The following is a 7,779-nucleotide window of genomic DNA, read 5'->3' on the forward strand; positions in this document are numbered from 1 at the left end:
TGGATGGATGGATGGATTGATGGACGGTGGGCTGGATGGATGAATGGATGGTTGGGTGGGTGGATGGATGGATGGATGGACAGTTGGACGGACGGATGCCAGTCAAATAGACAGATAGATGGATGCTTGAGTGGAGAGATGGATGGATGGACATATGGATAAAGTAATGGATGAACAGACAGACAGAGGGATGGAGGGATTGATGGATGAATGGACGAACAGACAGAGGTATAGATGGATGGGTGGATAGGAAGACAGACGGAGGGATGGATGGATGGACGGATGGACGGACGGACGGAGCGATGGATGGATCAGATGGATGGATGGATGGACGGACAGACAAATGGAGGGATAGAAGAATGGATCAGAAGGACAAAGGAATGGGTGGATGGATGGACGGACAGATGGATGGATGGATGGATGGATGAATGGATGGATGGACGTGTCACATGGGTGAAGTAATAAACAAGCTGTCCACTTTCTCCAGTTTGATTCAGTCTTTATCAAAATAGAGCCTTTTTTAAATTTAGCTTCACTTAAGTTTTCTTAGGAAAATCTGGGCAAACTTGTGTTGCAGACACAGTTAGCTGCGCAGAGAAAGTGATACCCGGTCTGCCAAGAGAGATAACGAGCAGACAGAAACACAGCCCCAATCACACATGAAAGGGATTTTAGAGGCTGAGTCGAGGCTCCTTCTCCCCTGAGTGCCTCCACCCTCCGTCTCTCATCGGGCACCGTGCACTTCTTCTCTCACTCTCACACAAACACGTGTCGCTCCTGGCTCCCTCATCACCTCTCTGATTTTCACAAAGACAAAACAAGTCCTTGGATCTTGTGTCAGTGCTGCTGGCGTGTAATCTTTGTGTGTTTTCGTGCTGTCTTCATCTTTTTATGCCTCTCTTCAGACTGACTATCACCCCACTCCCGTCACAAATCCTGATGTGCTTTCTCTCACATTTGTCCGTGCCCGTTTTCTCAGCCTTTTATCCCGCTGTGATGTGACAGGTCCCATTCTGCCTTTTAGCCATGAGGCAGTAACTGAGCATCAGCAGTAAAGAAGATATTATTTTCTAAATGCCTCCAAGATAAAACTTCTCTGTTTCTGTCAAACTCCCACATTTGAGGTTCACCGTGCAAACAGATTCATTATCTATGTTTTCTTTTCTTTTTTCCTGGCTCGTTTCCTGCGGGTCTTCAACCGCTGTTATCAGACAGGAAGTGTTGGAGAGCTGCTTCCTGCCCCTAAAATCCAGCTGAACATAATGAAGCCAAAGTAAACAGAAAAAAGTCAAGACTGTGTATGAAATATTTAATGAAAATAACAAGAGCATAGTAGAGCATCACATATATTTATGAGTCTAAAAAGGGGGGTTTCTTTAGTGTTTTAACCTGTTTTTCTCTTTATACAATTACCTCAACGCTTTATCTTTGCAACTTCTAATCTCAAATAAAAGAGGATTAGCTGCTGTAAATATTGACTTTCAGCAAAGCTGATAATGAATACATTTTTGAACATTTTGCATTTATATTGGCATCATGTGTAAAGGTCAGAGGTCATGCCAACAATTGTGTTTTGTCTCTGCGTAAGTAGATGAAAGTAGCTGTTTGTTCTGCTAACCTGACCTTTGTAGGGTCAAAATGACCCTTTGGGGGGAAAAAAAGACAGAATACCTTAAAGTTCTTTTGCACTTCCTGTGACGAATGGTGTGCACCAGGAGTCAGACTTTGAATCTCTTCATTTCATAGCTTCATTTAACTGTATAGTCTGTGGCCACATTGGGACTCTTAGTGTGTCCAAGTGCCGATTCCAAATCCAGGCAGAGAGTTGTGTGTGAAGATGTGAGTATTCAGCTTGCTACTTCATTAGTACTATTTATAAAATAAGATACAGTTATGACTGCATTTAGAAGTACTATATTTCTTTAGGTTTCAAAGGGCCTTAACTATTATTAATCATAAAGAATTCAATGTCTGAGGGAAGAACAAGATCCTGTTTTCTAAGGGTGCACAAAAATATTAATTTTGTGAAATATCACAATACTTAAAAAAAAAAAACTTGTATCCATAAAATGCTGGCAAGATGACATTTAATTAATTACGTCTGAGCAAAAATATAGTTTAGCATCTTACTTTTGTTTTCCACTTAAAACCCCGACCGCTTCTTTGAACAGCTCTACACCGCAACCAAAACAAAACAAGATCTCTCAAGAACCATCTTGTGATGAATGTGAACCCAATATGAATCTATTTCCTAAACTGCTTAAAGAGACACAGTGCAGCAGGTTTATTGGCTCCCACAGGAGAACAGGCAGGAAGGTCAGCTAAAATTCCACAAAGCTAAATCAGGGTCAGGCAAGGAGGGGTCAAGCATGAGGATGAGGACATCAGAGAAAAACCAGAGTGGTCAGGGTCAAGGCGAGCGGTCGGGGTCCAGACGAAGTGGGGTCAGAGAATCAGAAGATCAGGTCAGGATGAGAACCCTCAGAGTGGCACAAACAAGACTTCGCACTGAGCAGTGCTCAGTGCTCTCAGTACTGCTGGGGGTGATTACTGATGAGAACCAGCTGTGGGAGTCCTAGAAGAGACAGTAGGGGCTCATGGGAAGTGAAGTGTAAAGAACCAGGAAGTGTTAGTAGTCTGGAGATAGTTCCGCCAATTGCCAAAGGGGGAGACAGGACCGATTTATGACAGTTCCAGTGCTTAATGATCTGATCATTAAAAAATATCATTTAAAAAATGTATTTCACAAATGTTTTTATTTGGGAGGTGGACAAGTATTCAGATAAAGTTTTTCTTAAGTCATAATAACATAATATATTGTATTTGGAGCAGTCTTGTGGTATACAGGTTATAATGATTTTTGAAATATTATGTATTTTTACAAAATTATAGCATACCTCATCATTGTCATGGGATTTATTGATACGTATGTTTTGTAATTGATACATTGAATTTTAGAATTTACGTAAGGAAATTAAAATATTAAAGGTAAGTAAAGTCAAGCAGGGGACTACAGGCAAAAGAGCAAATATATTTATTTACGATTAACAGTAATTACTAGTGTATGTGGACATAAGCATCTTTTCCTATCAATTTTATGACATGCTTGATATATGTTTGCAGAGATATTAACTTGTCGTGTTTTTGTCGTCTTCATTTGACTGCATGAAATAAACAATTTCCGAGCACCTAAACTTCCCATGTCATGGGAAACATTTAATATGTTAGGGAATAATGTAAAAAGAAATTCAGGAATGAAATTAAAATTTAAATCTAGAATCCAACCACTCCAGAGAATACAACTGAAATATGTTTAAAAAAAGATAAAATGTGAACATGTCCAGAATACATCTTTAAAAAATGTTTCAAAGTGATATTTAGACAAAACAATCTATTGTTTAAGTTATTTTAAAATACTTTAATTTGGGGAATTCTTGATTCAAACCAGTTTTTAAAAAGCATTTTGAGAAGGTTGTATGTGTCAAAAATAAAAATACAAGGTGATTAAAAAAAGTTTATACCTAAACAAAGTGAAACAAATATCAACACTAAGTTTTACATTTTTTTAAGTCTGCAATTGTTATTTAGTTTTTTTAAGTTTGGTCATTTTGTGTCATTGTTTTCATTGATTTTTATATTTGTATTTTCATATAGTGTTTTTTATTTTTATTTTGTTTGATTATATTTTTAAGTCTTTCATCTGTTCTGTCTCTTGTGGCAAATTGACCTTGAGTCTGTAGTAAAGTAACTATAATATGATGGTAGTAAAGTTGAAATATCAAAGAATAGCATGATCCTGTTGGTTAATAGAAATCAGTGCAGCTATAACAGTGAAATAATCCTTTTGATGATTAAAATGAATGCAGTAAATGATCAGGATTTTGACTTGGTTTCTCTAGGGAACGTTATTCTCCTGTACATTGGGTCACTAAGCAGCTGACGGGAGTATGACATGTCTGTGCTCTCAATGACATTTGGAAATAAGAAGTCAAATTAATTTTAGGGAAGAAAAGAAACAGTGGAACCTCCAACCAGAAAAGAAGATGTGTTTTCAGAAGTTACACAAATGTTGATTTGCCGTGTTCACTGTCTGCAGGCAGAGGAGGTGGAGGACTCGGGGTTGACAAGAACCCCCTCAGGTAAAAACACTGCTGGAGGTGCTGTTTTATGAGTGTGAGTTTGCACTTGCACGGCTTTAAATCCCCACATTTGATTTTGTGAGTGTGCCTGAGTCAGAGGCACTCCCTCCCAACGTCAGTAATTGCCACAGCCTCTGAGTCATGTGCAGAAATAACAGCCGAGGCCAGCTGGAGGATTGGAAGGAGCTGACAGCTCAGCTAACATGAAAGAATTAACTCCACGGAGGTGAAGTAAGACTCAAACCTTTGAAAATGATGAAATTCAGGAAAGCCAGGTGACAAATAACCAAGTTCAGCTTTTGGAAGAAGACATTTCTTGTTGCTGGAACCACTGACCCCAGACGGACACTGTGGAACAGCTGCAAAAGTATTGCATCATTTTGGGATAATGAGATGAAAATGCATCAAAAATGGAGGAGAGCTGTGACGTCAGGCCCCAACATAAACAGAAACTGGATCAGGCCTCCTGACAGACAGCAGTGACGCTGAAACATGATAGAGGAAGGAGAGAACAAGGCCTCTCAGTGTGGAGAGAATGAGAACCCAACAGGCTGGAATAACAATGTCACAGAGTGTTGACGTTTCGTCTAAGAAAAAGACAGCAGCGGCTCTCACCTGGAGGAGACCAAAGATCATGTTTGTCTCAAATCCAAATTAAAACCAGAATTTATATTTATTTGATAATGACACAAGAGGACTTTAAGGTCTGGCTCGGATTGTGAAAAGGTAATTCAGGAAGTATAGCACAATACATGAACTTTGTAATATTTTGTAGTTTTTGCATCATTTTGTTGCTCAACTCTAGCTGTCATTTCTACCATTTCATTGCATAGGAAAGGGCATCCACTTCTCCCACGTTTTCTTACAGATGCTGCAACCCGCATCCTTCACTATCCCTCCGTCCAACTTGGTTAAAAAAGTTCTGATTGATCGACTGTCCTCCTCTAACAGCTTCAACTCTGTCACCACTTTGTGCAGGTTTGCATTATTTACCATAGTGGAAAGCAGGTCTTATGTAATGCTGTAAAGTTTTCTCCTGCTTTGACTTCTGCTTTGCTGTGAGCTGCTGTTAAAAACTCTCCAGATGCTCCAGAAAACAGCAGCATGTCTGGTCTTTAATGAACCCAAAAACATCTTCGTCGCTCATGAGGCCTCAATAGTTATTCAGCTGGGAGAATCAAATTTAGAGTCATATTTGCGTCTGCTGTGACAGACAAAAAAAACAAAAATCTCATTTAGAAATATCATTTTTTAAATAAAAACTCAAAAACATAAGTTTGAGCATTAGGTTGACAGAAGAAAACAACATTTTTAGATAATAAAATATACATTAAAGTACATTTACACTAATTTTAAAAGAAAAAAATACCCAATTACATGAAAAGCTTGTTTGATGATCTGAGATTTCCGATTTTAGAGTTTAAATTACTGTCATAGTTCTCCCCTCTGGATCAAAACAATGAGCTTGAAGTTCCAGAGACCAGAGTTAATTTAATCTGATTTGATTATCTTCGATTTAAATATATTCAAAATACAGAAATATTACTGTTAAGATTCAGGTAGACTGACATATTTAATGCTGCTTTCTTATTTATTTAGTTTTTGCCACCACTGGCCTTACTCTCCTATTGTATGTGACTCCACATTCTATTCTATTCTATTCTATTCTATTCTATTCTAATGTATTCTATATGTATGAGAACATCTTACACTTGTACATGAGTGCAGCTGTTGTGAAAAAAAAAAAACTTGAAGTAGCAGCAAAAAAGAAATGAAGAAAAACATTTTGTAGATGTCTGTCCTCATTTTTCACTGACAACCAACCATTAGGAGTCACAACACGTTCCTTCACCCCATAAAAAATAAGACACATATTCGTATATTTATGCTATAATTTTGCATTAATAAAACACACATTTAAAGGAAAAAATCATTTTTTTAACTTTTGACAGAAGTTCCTTTGAAAATAAAAGACGCACTGTCACATATGATCCTCGAAGTGTAACATCAGCAGTGATTAAATAAAATTAGTTATTTTCACTGTTGTTGGTGCATCTCTGCTAAAAATGTAAATCTAACAAACAAAAATGAAATCCAAGCTAATTAAGTGACCCCTGCCACATTTTTCAAACACGTAAAATTCCTTGATTCTTTCAAAAATGGAAAAGTCGCTTAATAATGCCTTAATATTGGTTGCGCTTATTGACATCCATTGATTTTTATGTAGTACAGAACAGGACGCACAAAAATGTGTCAAAATGTTGTATTTTGACTTATAGAAACTGTCCTTCAACTGTTTGTAAATGAGTTAACGATTGAGTTAGTTTTGAGTTAAAGTTTTGAGTTAGTTTAGAAACTTTTTTGGAGGGGGAAAAGAGCCACATGTGGCTCGGAGCCTCAAGTTGAAGACCCCTGAGCTAGCATTAGCGCGGAGCTGCTAGCGCACAGGAAGAAAAGTGCTTTCCCTCCCACGTCAAAGTGCGACCCGGCTCGCCCTACCAGCAGAGGGATCAAAACTCAAAGTCCCTTCGCTCTACTCTTAAAAAAAAAATTCAAACAACACTTTCCCATCAAATTTTTCTTCAGTTGGAGGGGTACGGGAAGAATTTGGATTTGGCCAAAGTAGAAATTAAAGATGAATGATTTTTGCTTTTTTGGTTATTTATATTTTAGGACTAATTACATCAGAAGCTACATCAATTAAACAGTGACAGGAAAAAGCAATTATACGGAAGTGACTAAAGAAGCTGCTCAGGACTAGTAAAAGGTCATTAAAGGTCACACCTGAGGTCAAAACAATGAGACTCTGCATTGCAAGAAACAGAAAGACAGTTAATGAAGACAGAATACTCAGATATTCAGTCTGAGACACTTTCAACTTTATTCCAGACATTTAGAAAAGTAGTTCAAAGAGAAGTCAGTCAGCTGCTCATGCAGTCATTCACACCGTCCTCAGTGAAATTCCACACCAGCCATGTGTCCTGTTTCAGGTTTCTCTGAGGTGAATTAAGGGCGGTTACAGCAACACGTCTAACTCGGATACTTCAGAAACTTTCATGAAGTCTCTATGAGCGGTTTGTCTTTTCAATATTAGTAATCTTTGTATTAAAAATGTTGAAACAAAACAATAAAAAGCTGAACTGAAGAGTTATTGCATTTACATAGATGAATAAATTCATAAAACGAAACCACCAGATCAAACAGATTTTCAGATCCAAACTGCACTGCAATTAATTGTTGCTTTTCATCTTTTAGGTAATGAAGGGAGACCTTAATGTGTATATTCACATTGAAATACGCTATTTCAGGATAAAAAAATGATGTAGCATTGAGCTGCAGAAAAACACCCTCAATAATAACAGACAGAAGGGTTTTCTGGACACATGTACTGAAAACAGCAGAGTCTGTACAGATAAAGGTTTGCGTCGTCTGCATCACAACGGATTTAAACACTTTGTCAATACTGCAACAAGTCGTGCAGTCAGGACTTCTCTGGAGGAGAATAAAGAGGGGTCAGGAGCAGCAGGACTCACAGGTGAGCTGACCTGAAGAAAAACAAAAGCCTCATTTCCACTGAGCGGTATGGTACAGAACGGTCCAGTTTAGAATGGACCAGTCAATTCAGGCGAGCGTTCCCACT

The sequence above is a fragment of the Oryzias melastigma genome, linkage group LG7 (genome assembly GCF_002922805.2).
Source record: "Oryzias melastigma strain HK-1 linkage group LG7, ASM292280v2, whole genome shotgun sequence".
Taxonomy (NCBI): Eukaryota; Metazoa; Chordata; class Actinopteri; order Beloniformes; family Adrianichthyidae; genus Oryzias; species Oryzias melastigma.